Below are 19,882 nucleotides of genomic sequence, written 5' to 3'. Positions count from 1 at the left end.
TCCCAGGACGGGGGCTCAGTCCTAGAGAGGCTCGGGACTATATTCATAAGATGATCCACATTCACACTGACAAGGTCTCCTGGGAGAACAGTCACAGGCCCCAGATGGAAGGGCTTGGAAACCTACCACTCCAAGAATTCTTTCTGCCATTGAAACCAGTACCATTTACATTGATAAGCACTTAAAACTCATCAACCACAGTGGAAAGATGGGACTTTTCATCTCATTTCATTCATCAGAGCAGTAAACGGCAAACAACATTTTTTTGTCCGCCAGCTTGCAAAATGATGACCATAACTGTTATTGATCTGCATATTATCACACTATGTCCATGATCAGGTTTTAGAAATAGAACCTTCAGGTTGTACCCGGACACCTGGCCAGAGACCACATTTCTCAGCCTCTGTGGCAGGAGTGTGAGACCGTGTGGCTCTGTTTTAACCAATCAGAAAGGAGCAGAAGCGGGGTTCATGTAATGTCTTGGGTCACGCTCTTAAAGGAATCTGTTCATCCTCTGGTTGTCGTGTCCCCCCCCCCCCAATCTCATGGGTGAAAGTGAAGCTGTGGTAGGTGGTGGTTCAGTTTCAGTCTGGAAGATAAGGAAAACACCTGCAGGGTTTTGTAGGTTTTTATGTTTTAAGTGCGGGAGCTGAGCCGGAGTGGTTAGAGGGTCTGTTTGGTAGGGAGGGCGCTGGAGCTCAGAGCCGCCAGGACTTTTTTGCTCAGTTGCATACCTCTGCAGACACAGAGTCACATCCTGAACCCGGGGATTCTGACTCTGATTCCAGTGCTCCTTTTACCGTAATGTTGCCTCTTTGTCCTCGGAAACCTTAAGACGTAGCCCTACACATTCCTGAGAGGGAGATCTGCATCGGTTGACACCCTTGCCGTTTCGGTGGCTTAAGCATCCCCGTCTAGCGGGTGTCCTTTCTTTTCTATACCTCCTCCCGACACCCCCAACCCCCCAAACAAATGAGCAAAGCTCTGTAAAGCAGAGTTTTTTTTAAAAAAATGGTCGAAGGCCTTGCTTAATATCAGAACTTTCAAGGCTGGAAGGGGACGAGGAGCTGTAGGCGGATTATTTTATCAGCCCCACTGTTTACAATTGCCAGCACACGGGGTATTAAAAAGCAGAACAACTTTTGGTCAGTTTTATTATTGTTTTAAAATTCTCTACAGGCAGTGAAACCCTCATTACCTGTACCTGCTTTTTGCCTGTGCCTTGGATGGACCACTTCTCTCACCGCCCCCCCCCTTAGTATGCTGCAAAATAATAGTAATGAAGGCAAGCAAAATCATAAAATGTAAAATCCACCAAACTCTTGCCTTGATCTCTTTGATATGTACACATGTCCAGGAAATGGCTGGGATGTTTGTACCAGTTGCCGCCCGTTACGTTAAGAAGAGCTTCTGTCAAGAAAAGGAAAGCTTGTCTGTTTTCTTGGGTTTTTCCTTCCCTCTTATCTCCATAGTTACAAGAATTGGTTCTGTGCATTTTTTAAAGCTGGCATCTTGCCCAACTCAAATTGATTATAAAGGTTGGGAGGGACAGTTAAGATCTGCGCCTTGATTCCCGGCAAGTTGGTTGTTCTGGAAGATAGCGCTGACAGCCCAAGCAGCATGCAGAGGGGAAGGCAAGTCTAGAGACTCCCTCGGTTATTATGGAGCCGCTGAATGACTCACTGGGTTGTGCTCTTCCTTGGAGGAACACAGAAAGATGAGTGCCTAAGTGCCTGGCAGAAATTAGCAAGAGACTTTCCTCAAAGGCTTTGTCGTAGGGTTGCCAGATTAAAGACAGAACACCAATTACATGTACATTTCAGAAAAACAACAAATGCTTTTATTGGTATAAGTATGTCCCAACTATTAAATGGAATATACTTTTACTAATAGATACAGGAGACCCAGTTAAGCTGGCATTTCAGACATGCACATTTTAACAGGGCATCCCGTGTTTTTATTCAGTAAATCTGACAGCCCCACCTATAGAAATCCGGTAAGATTTTATGAAATCATCTCTCTCAATTTGGGATTAGCCAACGCTAATTTATTGGCAGGGGTGGGGGCATGCAGGGGAGAAGATCAAAAGGAAAGAGACTAGACTGGAAGGCAGGAGCTCAAGCTCTGAGTCCTGTGCCAGCAGCCGCCTGTGTGAAGCAGGACGAGGCACTTCACCTGCCTGAGCCTTAGCCTCTTAAAAGGAGGGGATTACATGGTCCCTGTAAGGATAAAATGATTTTAAGTTCTTTGTTCTTCTCCACGCTACAAATATTATGATGGAGTTCCTTTTCCGTAGAGATGTTGTAGGTTGGTGCTGTCCAGTAGAAATAAACCACAAGCCGCATGTATGGTTTTAGGTTTTCTAGTAGCCACATTATAAGGTGAAATTAATTTCAGTAGTGTATTTTATATAACCGATTATATTAACATATTAATCATTTCTATGTGTAATCAATATAAAAGTCATGAATGAGGTAGTTTACATTCTTTCTGTGTACTAAGCCTTCAGAATCTGCTGTGGAACCTTATGGCACAACTCCATTTGGACTAGCCACAGTGAAAGCGCCACTCGCCGCATGTGGCTATTCTGTGGCAGGAGTATAGGCTAAATAAATCACTGAATTGATAAATAAGTAAATCTTAGAGAATTAGACAAGTTCAAAAGTGAGAAATCTGTAGTGGGTTATGGAGAGAACCTAGGCTATTAGGAAGCATGTTCCTAAGCCTTTGAAAGTTAATATACAGTAGATCCTTATTATTCATGGATTCCATATTTGTGAATTCATCTACTTGCTTAACTTTATTTGTAATCCCAAAATCAATACTGGTGGCACTTTTGTGGTTATTGGTGAACATGACTTGTGCATGGGGTGAACCCTTTGAGTGGCCCAGTGCACGTGTTCCCACCTAGGGTGGACCAGGGTGATGTTTCGCTTCCTCGTATCAGCTCTCACACCGTACACAGAACCCTTTTTGTGGTCTGTTTAGTGCCATGGTTTTTGCATTTTTTTGTGCCTTTTGTGGCTGATGTCACTGTTTAAAAGGGCCCCGAAGCATAGCAGTGAAGTGCTTTCTCATGTAAGAGGGCTGAGCTGTGCGTGCTGGAAAAAATATGTGTGTGAGATAAGCTTCTTCCGGGCGTGAGCTAGAGTGCCATTCGCCATCAATTCAATGTTAATGAGTCAACTATATATTAAATGAGGCGGCTTTAAGCAGAAACACACATAAAAAAAGGTTATGTATTGATCCAAAAATGTTGTGACCAGAGGTTCACAGCCAGGGGTAATGGCTCCGTATTCACCAGTTCGTGTTTGTGGAGATTTTATAGAACACAATTACCACAAATAATGAGAATCAACTGTACTTCATTGTTCAGAAGAGTTGTAGATTTATAAAAAAGTTGAACAGATAGTATAAAAATTTTCTGTATACCGTCCTTTCCCCCCGTCACTGACACGTTACGATTGTATGGTTTGTTCGTTACAATTAATGAGCCAGTATCAATACATGAGTATTCAATGATGTCCACTGTTCATTCAGATTTCCTTAGCTTTTACTTAATGCTGCTTTTCTTGGACATCAGGATACCACATGACATTTAGTTATCACATCTCCTTGGGCCCTTCTCGGCTGGGAGAGTTTCTCAGATGTCCCTTTCTTTTGATGACCCTGATAGGTTTCAGGAGGACTGGTTAGGTATGTTGTAGAATGCTCCCGTACTGGGATGTGTCTGATGTATTTCTCACGATTGGGCTGGAGTTATGGCTCTGGGGAGGCAGATCACAGGCATAGAGTGACATTTTCATTGTGTCATATTAAGGGTACATATTATCAACATGACTGATGATATTGTCCTCGGTCACCTGGCTGAAGTAGTTTGCCAGATTTTTTCACTGTAAAGTTGGTCTTTTCCTCCCCTGGCCATACTGTTGTCTTTAGAAGGAGGTCATTATGGGTAACCCACACCTAAGGAGTAGGGCTCTGTGTTCACCTCCTCGAGGGTGAATATTTACAGAATTTCTTTGGGATTCTCCTGCACGGGAGACTGTGTCTTCTCCATTTATTAAGATATTCAATCGTTTATTTATAGCAGTAGAAACTCAGGGATGTTTGTTTTATACTTTGGTTTGGAACCCAATACAACTTTATATATTTATTGCTCAAATTGTTCCAGCTTTGGTGACTGGGAGCTTTTTCAGTTGATCCTTGTGACCATTCAGCATAGTCGATCACTCCACCATTGCGTGTGTGTGGGTGTGGGTATGTGTGTGTGTGTGTGAGAGAGAGAGAGAGAGAGAGAGAGAGTAGAGGGAAAAGAAAGAGCATTTCCTTACTTTCTGGCTCTACAAGATACTCCAGGCTTATTTTGTGTATTTCCTGCCCCAATCCTAGAATCAACCATTTCTCCAAGGAGCTGTGATTCCTTTTATTAGACACTAGTACACTAGTATTAGAAATGAGTGTCTGGGGGGGTACCTTGGTGGCTCAGTGGGTTAAGGCCTCTGCCTTCGGTTCAGGTCATGATCTCAGGGTCCTGGGATTGAACCCCGCATTGGGCTCTCTGCTCAGCAGGGAGCCTACTTCCTCTTCTTTCTCTCTGCCTGCCTGTCTGCCTACTTGTGATCTCTGTCTGTCAAATAAATAAATAAAATCTTTAAAAAAACAGAAATGAGTATCTTGGAAGTAGGTTTGCTCATTGTTACTGGGGTGTTGTTTCTTTTAGGACCTCTCAGCTGACAGAACAGAGAAATAGAGGTGTGTATATTAACCCATACATTCATACGTCTCTATAAATATTTCTGTATATATCCATCTGTGTCTATATTAAGCTAACCCTAAATTCATACTGATGTCTCCAACTAATCCATTACCACGTGGGTCATTCTAGCCTCTTCCCCTTGCTGATCTGTAAATTTCCACTCCAACAGTGAGAAACCTGGCTCCCACCATCTGCCATCCATTTACTTAATTGTTCAATTCCAGCGTACATGTATAGAGGTATTAACTCTGCAGAAGTACTGTAGACTTTTATGAAATAAGTTTGTTTCCATTATAAAGCTAACATACGTTTAACAAAGAAAATAGGAAAACTAGATACAAATTGGGAAGGAGCTTCCTAAGTATGCCCCATCACCCGAATACAACCTTTGCTGATGTTTAGGGTTATTTCTTTCCTGTCTGTCTTCTCACTGGCCCTTTAAAGCAGCCAGAGTCTCCCCATATCCCCTAAAGCTGCTAGTGGCCATCTCTCAGGACCCTTCCTGGCTCCCCCTCAATGGCCCCTATCTCCAGTCCCCACACCCAGAAGCCGAGCTGCTCTGCAGCCTTTGGACTTGATGCTTTCCTTGGCCTCCCTCCATCTGGCCGTCGGCCCCCTCAGGGGCACCAGCCTATCCTTACTTCACCTCTTGAAATGAGACCCTGATTTGTCTCAGGCCCTAGTCCCAGCCTAGTCCTGTTTCCAGTCTCTTTCCTCCTATCACTTAGGGCTCATTTTTCATAGCTGTAGTCAGGTTTTAGATAAGATTTTGAATATTAATTTTTCCATCTTAATACTATATCATAAGTGTATTCCATGTTATTGCAGTTTTCCAAATCCCCATTTTCCTGGGTTGGTTTCATCAACAGGATTTACTGTGAGTTTTTCTTTTTTTAAAAACTGTATCCTACTGGAAACCTGAGCAGGCCGGATTTCCTGCTATTATCAGGCACCTGCAATGATATGTTAGAGCCTTCTAGTCTTTTCTGCATTTAGAACAAATAAGACACATTAGAATATATTCAGAGTCACTCTCAGAAACTGAGTTATTAAATCAAAGAGTGTTTCAAATTTTCAATGCACATCAGTAAATTTCTTCAACACGTGTGGTACTAATTCCACTTAGGGTTAGTGTCAGAAGACACGGCCTCGGGTTTCCCAGTCCCTAGCCCCATAGGGCTGCCGCTGGGTGTTCTTGGGAGAAAGAGAAAGGACCCCAGGTTGACCCAGTGAAACAATTCTTTGTTTTTCTTTTTTATGTTATAACATGAATCCAGATATACTACAGACAAATCAGGGCCTCAAGCCATTGTAATAACAATAGTAGTATGTACTGAGGGCTTCCTGTGTGACAGACACTCTTCTGACAGTTTAAATAATGTGTTAAATAATGTCGTTCTCACAACACTAAGAGGCAGGCATCTGCTGGTCTCCATTTTACCGTTGGAGATGCTGCGCCACGGAGAAATTAAAGGACTTGCCCAAGGTCACTTGGTTTGTACATGGTAGAGGCAGGATCTGAACTCAGGCATTCTCATGCCACAGGCCATTCTCTGGGTGCCTCTGTGTGAGATGATGAAAACTCTTCATGGAACAGCCACCTCCGTCCGTTCTGTGTATTATTTACTGTCTCCTAAAACCAAACCCATAAAGAGGGCTCCCTTGTCATATTCTGTGTCTTTTTTTTTTTAATTTCCATTATAGAAAAACCTGTCTTATTTAAATGGGTCAAAGAACAGTATGAATAAAGATCGCTTTCTTTATTGGCAAGCATTCCAAAAGAGAAATTTGCTTTTCCACTAATTAAAACTGTATCACAGATACAGGTGATGGTTCACTGTTCTAGCCAATAAGGAAGTACAGGGTGCCGAGCTGAGCTCTGCAACTAACTCGGGGCTGTCCTTGCTCTTCTGGGACCGGTCTTGCCCCAGTGTCTGGGGGGTTCCTAGAAACCATCCTGAAAAACGTGCATGACTCTAGAAAATGTTTTCTTATGTATAAAAAGACCACTTCCTTATCTTTCTACATAGAATGTCTAAGATTTGTCGTTCCCATATGAGTAAGGGGATTGGGTTGCAGTGGTCTTCGGTAGCTGGAAAAAGCAAAAAGAGATGATTTGAAAGATGGCCTTTGAAAAGTTTAAGATTCCCTCCATCAACACTGCTCTGTGTTCGTTACAGTAATACCAGAATCGCAGTAGATGAATCCATTAGCTGTTTATTTCTGGCTGATGTCAAGTCCATCGCTGGGGCTCTCACTCAGTAAGTGGCCTTCCGCGGCCTCCTTTGGGGGCCCGTTTCCCCCCATCTTGAGCTAGGTCCAGAGCATCAGCGGATGGGGTAAGAGAGTCTGCAGAAGGCACCCTTCCTTCTTCACCACCTCTGCCCAGAAATGAAAAGTGTGTTTGCACTCGTGTTCTGCTCGTCACCAGCCAGTCAGAGGGCCTCCCCCGTGACTATGGGAGACGGACTTGCTGGCTAAGTAGCTGTTTTCCAGCCACACCTCAGCGTCACAGAGGCGAAGGCCAGTCCTGGTGGCTAGGTCGTCAGCTCTGCCATGAGAACCGCAGATGGACTGGGTTCAAGTTCCTCAGGACAGTGGAGGACACCGGACACCGAGGAAGAGGGCGCTCTGTGGAAGGGTAGAGCCCCAACACCACGCTCTCTGCGACCTGCGCCATGTGGCCCTGGACTGCCCTGGCTACGGAAATGTGTGGAGAGCTGTCTTCCTGCGCGCTGGACACAGAGGGCCTGGAGAAATCACAGTCCTTGATGGTTTGACTCTAAAGTGAGCACAAAATAAGGAAAGTTAACGAGGCATGTGGAGCAACCCCATCGACGTGAGGGTGTGGGGTGGTTTATGCGTGGGCACTGACTTTGTTACGCAACAGAAAAACTGCCTGATGTTTTAGAACAAAACCAAACAAAAAACCCAGATGCTCTCTAACTGTGTGGCCGTGTGCCGGACATTTAGCCACTCTGGGGCTTAGTTTAGGCAAAATGATGATGTGGCCTGATTGTTTCCAAAGCATCTTCTATGATCCTATGACCTATGAACTCTAGAATGGTAACGAGCACTTCCAGAGCCCTGAGAAAAGCCTCCTGTTACAGATCTTGATCTGGCTGGTGCTTACACAGATGTGTTTACTTTGTAAACATTCACTGAGCTGTACACTTGTGATTTGTGCACTTGTCTTTATGTATGCTGTCCTTCAGTTTTAAAAGTTTACAAAGGAAAAAGAAAAAACAACTCTTGTCATTGTATCCACCCCTTTTCAAATAAGGAGCCTAACATGGTTTTCAAATCCAGGCCATGAAACATGCGCAGGATAGGGACATCCTTTGCAGGGCTTCTCCCCAGGATCTTTTCCCCCTGTACTCTGTGTCTCTGGGACAGGGTAAAGGCAACTACCTATTGAAAGTGCACTCAGACTTTTCTAGAATCCCTGATTCTCATAGATGTGAAGTCCAGGGAAGGAAGAAACAAGGCAAAATGTGGCCATACTCTGTAAACTCACTGACTGGTTTTCAGTGACTCTTGGAAGAATCTTTAGGGGGTGCCTCCTTTGGTGCTGGGCATGTCACATCTCTGGCCATCAGCCACATGTTGTAGAACCCTCTGAATGGTCCCCATCTTCAGGCAGTTCCTTAGTCAGAGGTCATCCTTCTGCTACCATGTGACCTCATCTTCAGACCATACCAGATTGGGCAGAGATGGACACATGTCCAAACAGTAGCACATCGTGATCGAAAGCCCAGCAATAGCCTGGAGTAAAAGTTCCACATAAATAGAGATGACAGACTAACTGGTACAACCCGATCTTCCTGGGGAGCCTGGATGTGTTACAAATACAGAGTCGGGCAGGTGGGTGCGAGCCCCAGAGGAACGGTGCCTAAGAGAAGCCAGGCAGAAAGGCCTTGAGGAGGAAGGCTCATGAGTGGCCATGACCATGAACAAGCTTTGCATAGGCAGAAGCCAATTAGCAGGCTAGAAGGTGAGGTGGTTGATTGGCAGGAGCAGACCCAGAAATCCCAAGGATTTCTGACCGAGAGAAATGGCAGAGCCCAGAGAAGGTGGCCATGGAGCATGAGCTGCCCGTGAAGAGGCCCTACATCTCCACTCCGGCTCGCTTGACGGCCCTTGTGCTGCTGTTCTTGCTTTCCTTCTTGATGTAAGCGCAGGAACAAGATTCCTGTCGCCCTTATTTCATCTCTCAGTTTCCACATCCATAAAATGGGGATGATAAGGCCTATGTCTCAGCATTTTATGGAGTTTACACAGTTGATGCATATAAAGCACTTAGAAGAGTGCTTTGCACATACTAGGTGCTCAAGAAGCATAAGTCATATTCACGGGGACAACGGTGATGATTTTCACGCATGTTCTTAACCCCACAAGACCCAAAGCGATCAGAGTGACTGTTACCTTCATACAAGGGGCCCTAATTATTTTACCTGATATTTTTAATTCCAAAATATGTGGCTCAATATGAACTCAATTCTGGCCTTACCTCTACTCCTAACTTTGTTTCCAAACACAGTCCGCTTTCCTGTCTTGGGGCTGTCCTCTAAAACACTTGCTTCCTGTCATAGTTGTTAGTGGCATCACCATCACCTGAAGGGAGCCTGGGATGTTTTAGGCGCTAGAGAAACCGTGGTTTCCTAGAAGCATCAGGAACCTTGCAGCAAGTCTGACCTGAGCAGTAAGGAAGGAAACCTGCTGAGTGTGCCAGTGTGAACTTGGAACGCAGAACTAACTTTTAGGATGAATGGTAAACTGGAAAAGGTGTGTTTCACTCAGCACAGTACGCCGCTGGATGTCATCCTCCACGGAAGCCCTGACATCTCGAAACCTGCCAGAGCGTTCAGTTGCAAGGACCTCTGGGAGAAGATAATTGTCTGAGCTTGAGTTCCTCCGGAGGCCGACTCAGAAACAAGGTCTCCCATATGTGGAGCTGATCTGGAACTCTGAGGAAACACCGGAGGGGGAGCAGGCAAGTGCAACAGGGAAGGGATAGTGGTGGAGAAGGAGTGTGCTATGTAGCCGATGGGCCCTGTGGGCAACCGGCTTCAGTTCCTCGGCACTTCTGGCCTGCCACAGAGAAGGGCCGTGCAGACGTCAGGGACCAGAAAGGATAAAGAAATGCAGGTTCTGGCAAGTGGAAGTCAGGCTGGAGCGCCCCGAAGTGCTAAGGACCAGGGGCGGGGGATGGGCAAGGCACCTGTCCGTGCCTGCTCCAGCAGCCCAGCCTGTCCTGAAGACGGGGCTGCACGTGCACTTCTGGGGATCAGGTGCTTGTCTTACAAGCCATACTGACAGCCTGCACTTCGTCATTTTGCGAATCATTTGGGTTGAGACAAATGGAATGGTTCTCCTCAAATGGTAATTGCATTTTCCTGGAACTCAGCATGGGTTTGTTTATCTGCCCCTTGCACGTTGCGGCACGTAGCACGTGCGGATGGGGAGCCTGGTGAAACAGCCGCACAGAGCCCCAGCACGAGGCTGCTGACAGACCTGCCCAGAGGACACCAGATGCTCTGTTAGGTCCTCCTCCTGACTGCATGGCACCAACAAAGGAGCTCTCCATGCTGGAGGTGGTGCATTTCTGTGATCGCGCAGCAGGCTGCAGACACGAGATTTATGTCATTGCAAGGTCTGGCAGACGTTCTACAGCGCGTCAGTGGCACGGGTGAACACTCGGGATGGGGAAGGTTGCTATTTTAATTTACATGCTACCGCTACCCGTTTTGGCTGGCTTACCCAGAATGCCCCAGATACCTATTTGCATGGGAAGCGTTCCATATTTGTAAGACAGACCATCTTGTGGAAATTGGTGTTTTGTCACTCTCCCAAACAGTGTGAAGTTAGGAAAATGGCTTGTGTGTCTTGTTTGTGTTATAAAATTCTAGCATTTTTTTCTTCATCTTTCTTTCTTATCAACATTTTTCTCAAGGGAGCTCCAAAAGCCAAAAGGATCCTTTTTACCATTTTTTTTTAAAAAACCATCCAACATGAAAAATAAAACCTGTTATGCCATAATTATTGTTTGCAGAAATTCTGAGTAGTTTCATGCCATGATTTTTGAATACTACTGTGATGGCCTGGTAGAAAATTGAAAGCTTCCAGAAATCATTTTGAGAATTTCTTCTTTTTATTTTTCTCTTGGAATTTTGATGTATTAGACAAAATTTGCTACAGACATTTATTTTTAAAAGCTGTATGATTTCTTTTAGATCCTAAACTATTATTTTGCAACATATTTCTATGCATTATTGAATTATCACATTTTTCAGTTTCATTTTTATATGATGAGTTTTGTTTGTAGAATGCTCAAAATGCCATATATAATATACATGCATATTTAAAATGATAGATGCATTCAGAATTCCAACAAGAATCTCATATAATTGCAGTGATATAATAGAATATAATGCGATAAAAATGCAATTTATCCCAAGGACATATTTGGCAGAATGCGGAGGTCACTGTTTTCTGACCCTCATTTTCAAGCTTCTGTCTGACATTTACATTGTATATCATTAAGAGCATACACAAGTATATCATGTCTTTTTGAGACTAATTTTACATAAATTATGTGTCTCTTTGATTTGTTTGCATAATGGGGTCTTCAGTCTATATTAGGAATGTCATGTAGACCAGCCCCCTGCCATCACAAGAATGCTGGAAGTAAATCAGAGAAAAGAGAAGTTGGAGATTTCTTCTGAGACATTCTAAAAGCAATCAACAGCAGACTTCTTCCAGTAATAAAACAAACTGAGCTCATGATAAGACCTCTCTTCTATTACTAATATGTGGAAATGCTAAATTATATATATATATATATATATATATATATATATATATATATATATATCCAGAATTTAAGTATATACATGGGCTCAGAAAAGGATAAGGAAGTCCCCAAGAGCCAGACAGGAAGAAAGGAATTGAAGTCAGAGCACTAAGGCCAAACAGGTACTCCAGAACCATGAAGATTTCATCTCAGGTTCTGAAAAGGAACATGGCAAGCTTACTAGGGAAGCAACCCTGGCCCAGGGAAGTTATGAGGATGCTGGTGGCTGGGACCCTGGGCTGAGAGAAGTCCTCTACAGGAGATGAAAAGCCCAGGACTACCCTGTACTCGGTGTATAATTTGAATTCACATTTCCTATATGGCACAGGAAACCCAAGCCAAAGAACTAACATAAAAATGTATCTAGAACATTTTGAAAGCTCCAGAATTCCCAACTGAAATATAGGCAGACCTACTCTGCAGGTCCATTTTCATAGGTAGTGACTCATAGGACTCCAGGGGAAAAAACCAACCTGTCAAAGAAGAATTCACAATAAAAGTTTGATTGTATAGTATAATGCTCCCATGGTGAGGGTCAGTTAGAAAGTTCAGCAGACCGGAGAATAAGCATCCCAAGTTGGATATTATAGAATCATCTTGAAGATGTCGTAAGTATATTTTAAATAGTTGAAGATATAAAAAAGAGAACGAAAATGAAAACCCCAAATAGTATGAAAAAAGACTGGAGAGATTTGACTGAGAACCAGATAGAGTTTCTACTGATGAAAAATAGTCATAGAAATTAGTGGACAGTCGTGTAGACAATGGCAAAAGGAAACTTCGTTAATGGTACCTGTGAGGAAATTACTCCACAGGTGGCAGAATGGGAGAGGGAGAGAAAGAGAGAGAAGTAAAGAGAAATGAACTATGAAAGTAATTTGGAGCAAGTTCCAACATATGTCTAATCAAAGCTGCAGAATGAATAATCAACGGGAAATGAAATGGGGGAGAAGCAATATTCCAAGAGATAGCGGCTGAACATTTTCTGGGGCCAAAAAAAGACATGAGTTTTTAGACTAAACAAAGCATGTCTTTTCCCAAGCAAGATCAATTAAATCCACACCTTAAAAAAAAATGTGGTAAAACTACAGAGTGCTCCAGTAAAGGAGAAAATCTCAAAACCAGAGGGAAAAAGAAAAAAAAAAAACCAGCCTGCAGAGGAACCATACGGGTTATAATTCAATCACATGGCCAAAGCTGACTGCAAACACACCTGGGAAATGTAGTCAGGCCATGTGTCCAAGAAGGTGGTAACATGGCTTTCAGAAACGAGATGCCATCTCTGCCACAGTGTAATTATCACCTTCTGAGTGGTGAGCTCAGACCTATGGAAGAAGGGAAGACGAAGGATGCTCTTTGGAGATTGAAGCCTTTCTAACTATCCTCCAGTCACACTACACAAAGCACTGGAACTTTCTTCTCTGATATTATCTTGGCTTTACTGTTGTAAATGGCAGCGAAAGAATTCCCCCACCCAGATGGAATATAACATGTTCTAGAAATGAAGCTTGTCCAATCTAAACTCAGAGAACGGTAATCATTTGGGTTTGTTTCTCAAACGCAGAGCTAGCCACTCATAGAATAATAAACTCAAGAAGATCTCAGTGAATCACCCAGGTTAGCCTCTGCCAATGCACTGAGTCATGAGGGTCTCATTTGCGTGTGGCACACAACAGACTCAGCAAAAGCTTGTTGAATCCATTCACTGATTCTTGCATTCAGCAAAAACTTATTGGATGGCTACACTCAACGATTGTTCTATATCTGCACTGTCCAGTACGCTAGCCATTAGTGACATGTGGCTATTTCAATTTCAATTAACTAAAATTAGAAATTCAGTTTCTCCTTCACACTAGTCACATTTCAAGTGCTCAGTAGACACTTGTGGCTAGTGGCTGCCACATAGGACAGCATAGGTAGAGAATATCTCCACTCTCACAGCAGTTTCTATTGGCTAGATACTGAAAGTACAATAGTGAACACAACAGACACGTTTCCCATCTTCATGAAGCCTAGATGCTATGTCAGATGGTGATAAGCCTATGAAGAAAAATTAAGCAAGAGTGCCAAATAGGGAGTGGGAGTTGAGGAGTGGAGGGGAAGTAGTTGCAATTTTAAATATAGTAGTCTAGGAAGGTCTCCCTGAAAAGATGACTGTATTAGTTAACATTATGCTAGCTGATATAACAAAGAAGCCCTCAGGTCTCAGTGACTAAACACAAGAGTTTATTTCTTGCTTTAAGCACCAGGCTGTGGGAAGGGACTCTGGAATCACCAGGTAGAATCTGTTCTATGTGGTCCTTCAGGGCCACAGGCTATCAGAGGCTCTGCCGGCCCCAGTGGAGAGCTTCTCAAGGGGCTCTGGATGTTAACATCAAGTCAGCAGATGGGAGAAATGCAGAAATGGAGTATGGTATAAGAGGTCTCTCTGGTCTTTGGGGCAGGCCTGGACATGATGTAATCATTTTCGTCAGCATTCAGCTGGCCCAAACTCTGTTTGCCGGGTATAGAGTAGATTTGTGACAGAGGGCAAGGAGAACTCGAGACAGAGGACTTAACCGAATGTGGTTAGAATACCTTATTTTTGCCAATTTTGCAAAAGCACATGACATGTGAACATGTTGCCCAGGCCCCTTTCGGGGCTGATTAGGGGTCTGTGCAGGTGAGGGGCCTGGCAGCTGAGGCTTCATTAGCTTGTTCCCATTAACCTTTTTGATAGGCTATCAAATTATTCAGCCAGGGAAAGGCCACAGACTGTGTAACTGGGTTGTAGTGAAGGAGTTAGCCAAGATCTTCATCATTTTTTTATAAACAAATTGTAGCCAGTTGGATGGAAGTGAACAACCCACACTTGGAGAGAGAACCTGAGAAGATAGCCCTGGAATATTCTACCTCACCTCCCTATTCCAACCACACTGGCCCCCTTGCTTTTCCTCCTCCATGCCAGATGTACTTCTGCCTCAGGGCCTTTGTATTTGCTGAACTGCTCCTCTCCCCTCCCTCCACATTGCACGCTGGCCCCCTCCGTTCTCTGAGGGACCTGTTACTATGGTAGACAGCAGCTCACCAAAATGTGTGCCCCCAAACATAGGGTAGAAGCATTAGCAGTACAATAGATGCATCTAGGTAAGGATGTGTGCTGAGGTGGCCAAGTCATCCCAGTAGGCCTGGAACTTCCACGGTTTGGGCACTGGCAGCCCCTCAGCTCAGGAGATCATCTCCTCAGTACCGGCAGACTAGCTCGGTTAGTCACCCTCCTCAGCAAGGCGCAACTTGGGAAGCTCCGTGTTGTGGACAGCAGAGCGTCCTTCACATCTGGTGGCACTGAAGTGGCCAGAGATGAGATGGGGCTATGGGGAATTTGAGTTAGGGGTGCATTTAATTTATGCTTAAAGGGAAATATTTATGTGGTTCACAGTGACTTGTGTGTATAGTTAATTTATTGTTAGTTATCCCAATCCAAGAGTGGCTCTGGAATCCTTCTGCTTACTTTCTGTGCCAACACATGCGGCACTGTGACAAAGACTTCCCTAGTTGTATTGAGATGCCAACTGGACCTATGGCGCCAAGTACCAAAGATATGCGCTGAGTGGAGGAGGAAGAGGTCTGGAAAGCATACAGCTTGATGTTGTGAAAAATTCTTCCATCAACAGACACAAGGGGAGGATTCAGTTCTCACTGATGCCTAATCAAAATGGACGTTCTCCTGGCAAGGATATACTTGGTGTGCTGGCTTGAATAGTGTCCTCCAAAACTCATGTCCACCTGGAACCTCATAACGCCGACCTTACTTGGAAATAGGTCCTTGAAGATGTAATTTAGGATGAAGTCATACTGGATTAAAGGGGGCCCTAATCAAAGGGCTGGTGTCCTTGTAGAGGAGAGGGCCCACGGAGATGCAGAAGTAGCTATGTGGAGATCAAGATGGAGGTGGGGGTCATGTTGCCACAGGCCAAGAGAGGCCAGGAGCCATGAAGAGCTGAAAGAGGCAAGGAATGAGTCTCCCTTCCAACCTTTGGAGAGAGCAAAGACCCCGATTTGGGACTTCTGGCCTCCGAAACAGTGAGAGAATGTTGTATGAAGCCACTCAGTTTGTGGTCATTTACTTTGGCAGCAGTAGGAAACTAATACACTTAATAAACGCAACATTTATCATTACAAGCACATAATATGTTTTTTTTTTCCCTTGATGAATTGCAACAGATAGGAATGGGATTCCCATGCTCGTATGCACAGACTTACAGCAGTACTCTAGGCAGTACCGACAGTGTGTGTAGTTGTGTGTTACAGGCACCCCAGCTAGCAATAATAAAAAGAAGAATTTCAATCAGTCACGATGGAGCTAAGGCTGAATTATTTCTGTTGTTTCTGTAGACAATCGTAAAACTATTGTCACATGAAGAGGTTATCAGAGTACCTAGAAAAAAAGGAAAAAGTATTATAAGTATATCTCAGGAAGCTAATTCATCCAAAAGACTGTCACTTTATGATTTTTGTTTGGGAGCTTTGTTGTTCTTTTTTTTGGAATTTATAATTTGTTGCATGTTTTGTTCTTATTCTAAGTAAATATTTACATTTGTACCTAATTTTCTTATTTTGTACTTTTTTTAAATTTATTTTTTATTTATTTTGAGCATAACAGTATTCATTGTTTTTGCACCACACCCAGTGCTCCATGCAATCTGTGCCCTCTCTAATACCCACCACCTGGTACCCCGACCTCCCACCCCCCACCCCTTCAAAACCCTCAGATTGTTTTTCAGAGTCCACAGTCTCTCATGGTTCACCTCCCCTTCCAATTTCCCCCAACTCCCTTCTCCTCTCTAACTCCCCATGTCCTCCATGCTATTTGTTATTTTATATTTTTTAAAAGATTTTTAATTATTTATTTGACAGAGAGAGAGACAAAGCATGAGCAGGGGGAGAGGCAGACTCCCTGCCGAGCAGGGACCCTCATGTAGAACTCAGTCCCAGGACCCTGGGATCATAACCTGAATGAAGGCAGAGGCTTAACTGACTGAGACACCCAGGCGCCCTGTATGATTTTTTTTAAGTGGGTTCTACACCCACCATGGAACCCAATGTAGGGCTTGAACTCATGACTCCAAGATCACGACCTGCGCCGAGATCAAGAGTTGGATGCTTAACCGACTGAGCCAGCCAGGCGCCCCTATTACGTATGATTTTTAAAAGGACTCTCTCCCACCAGATTCTGCAGAGCTTCGGGCCCCACAAAGCCTGGTCTGTCCTTGGGCATGAAAAACTGACTCCAAGGGAATTTTCCATCAGCATCTGTTCACTGCATGATTTTCAGAAATCTATGGGCAAGTTAAGCCCTCTGGAAGCTTGTATCATAAGTGAACCCAGTAATCCTAGATTTACAGCTATCCTGCACGAACAGGATTTTCACGAGGTAGTGAACACGGCTCTAAATTTGCTTGTGCTTCTCATGGTTTTGACACAGCAGTTCGAATGGCAGCTTGGGCAGAACAGAAGTCTGTTGTTCCAGACTGTCCTGTGTGCTGCACACTGTTTGGCATCCCTGGCTTCCACCCACGAGATGCTAGCAAGAGGCTCCAGTCTTTGACATTAGAATCGTCGCCAAACGTCTCGGCATTTCCCCCAGGCTTGTTGATGGGGGACGGGTACTGCTCCCATGGAGAACCACCGCGGCAGCAGATGGCCCTGAGATGTTCTCTGTAAAGCCCATTTTATCAGATTAAAATTCAATTAGAACTTAATGCGAGAGCGAGACCCTTTGCTTTGTGCCCCACTTACAGGGCAGACCCTCCTCAGCTTTTCCACATCAGCCCCTTTCCCCCACAGGGGAGCCTGGGAGACCGGTTTTGGAAAAGCTCCCCATGAGATTCTGACATCCATGGAGACCCTGGCTCTCAGATGAGAGTGGTTTTGTCCCCGGAGGATTCTGGGGACGTTTTGGTTGTGACAACTCAGGAGTGGGTGCTACAAGCATCTCATACCGTAAATGGAGGCCAGGGTTGATGCTGAATGTCCTACAGAGCACGGGATAGCTCCCACGGAGAAGAACGATCTCGTCCCAAGTGTCACAAACACCAAGGTTGAGAAGCCCTGATCTAGACATTAGATGGATCCCTGACATAGTCCAAGTGACGCCCATTTTAAAAAAATCAAATTCTCTTTTAATGTAACCAAGACTTTGTGTCCACCAAGTCCTAAGGTTTTCAACCAAGCTGACTTGCCTGGGGGCCATGAGCAGTGCGCCTGCAAGGTCCAGTCCTCCCCTGAATTGTTGGGAGCCCTCAGGCTTTGCTCCCCATCCCTTTCCCTCATCTGTCAGCCTGTCCCCAGCCCTTCTCACATCCGACAGGGTTGGTCTGAGCCCTCAGGGAGTCCTGGTCTCACCTAGCCTCTCTAGGCAATTATGGCACAGCCGGTCTAGAAATACTCATCAGACCTTTTCTTCCTGGGTTCACGGGGATCACATTTCCCAGCCTCTCTTGCAGTGAGGTTGAGGGCCATGTGACAAAGTGCTGGCCCATGAAATGGGTGCAGAAGGGTGCTCTTTTCCTGGCTGGCCTAACACTGGGGTCAGCAGGGAGGGCATCCAGAAGGGCCCTCTCCAGAGGGAGGCCAACTGTAACCACAGTGCTGGCTGGTGAGCCCCCCAGAGGAGGGGCCACCGAGGGACAGAGTGACCTGAAGCTCAGGGCCCTGGGGCATCCCAGCTGGACTTCAGGAGGATACACAGCTTGTGTAAGAGGCAGGAGAGCAAAAGTGGGGCCCTGAGTATCTAGGAGTCGCCAGCTGTATACACTGGCAGCAGAGACAGCAGGGTGAACGGGGGCAGATGGACAGGGAGGCCATTGCTCCGGAGGCCTGCCAGGACCCAAAGAATGACATGAAGACGTGGCAGGTCTCGGCCTTTCTGCCCACACCCCTGTCCCTTGAGCTGGGTGGAGCTCAGAAAGGGACTTTTTCTCAGGTATTCCCTTAGATTTTTATTTTGCAACTTGTCAAATAGTAAGAAAAGTTGAAAAAGTAATGTCGTCATCATCTGGAACCTCTTCACTCGGAGTCACCTAACACTTCTCCTGACGTCATTCCATCATTCTCTCTTTCAACTCTGTTCTCCCTCTGCCTCCTCCCTGCCTCTGTCTCCCTCTGCCTCCTCCCCCATCTTCCTCTTCCCTCCCTCCTTTTGCTGAAACCTTTGCAAGTATCATAATGTGTGTTATAATCCGTCCCTTGCATTAATCTTTGTGATGGTTAATTTTATGTGTCAAATTGACGGCACTAAGGGGTGTCCAGACAGCTGGTAAAACAGTATTTCTGGGTGTGTTTGCGAAGGTGTTTCTGGAAGGGATTAGCACTTGAATCAGTAGACTGAGCGGAGAGGAGCTGCCTTCAGTAACTCGGTTCACGGCTCGGCACCATCCAATCCCTTGAGCGCCTGGCTGAGCAAGGGTATTTGCTCTGTTTGAGGTGAGACATCCATATTCTCCTGCACTCAGACATTAGTGTTCCTGATTCTGGCCTTTTAGACTCGGACCAGTACTTACTCTGTTGGGCCTCTGTGGTTCTCAGGCCTTCAGACCAGAACTGCATTATACCAGCTTTCCCGGGTCTCCATCTAGCTCACAGAGAGTAGGTTGTGGGGCTTCTCGGTCTCCATAACTGCGTGAGCCAATTCCTATAATAAATTCACTCTATCTTTCTATCTATCTATCTATCTATCTATCTACCCTATTGGCTCTATTTCTCTGGAGAACCCTGACTAGTATGGATTTTGGTACCAAGAGTGGTTCTAGAGGAACAGAATTTTAAGGGTGAATTTTCTGAATCAGTTCTGCGTTTCTGGAATTGGCTCTTTAACCTGATTAGATTTCAAGATGCTAATGACTCTGTTTCCAGCAGTAAACAGAGAGGGTGTAATTTTGTTACATCGTGCCAACCCCCCTCCAGAGTGGCTATGGCAGTTTCTGCTTCCACCAGCAGCATGGGAGAGTGCCTGTTTTCCCACAGCCATGCCAGCAAAGGTTTTTGTCAAGTCTGTGGGGTTTTGCCCAACAGATGGATGAGAAATGTAGTCTTTCTGTAATTTTAGCTTATTATGAGTGAAGATGAGCAATATATGTACATATATCCTTATATTTAAGAATCATTTGAGGGTGCCTGGGCGTCTCAGTCTGTTAATGTCCGACTCTTGATTCTAGCTCAGGTCACGATTGCAGGGTTATGAGCTTGAGCCCCGTATCAGGCTCAGCACTGGGTGTGTGGAGCCTGCTTAA

Source organism: Mustela erminea, chromosome X, assembly GCF_009829155.1.
Source record: "Mustela erminea isolate mMusErm1 chromosome X, mMusErm1.Pri, whole genome shotgun sequence".
NCBI classification, from domain to species: domain Eukaryota; kingdom Metazoa; phylum Chordata; class Mammalia; order Carnivora; family Mustelidae; genus Mustela; species Mustela erminea.
The sequence above is the reverse complement of the archived record's forward strand: the minus strand, read 5'-3'. Positions refer to the sequence as shown.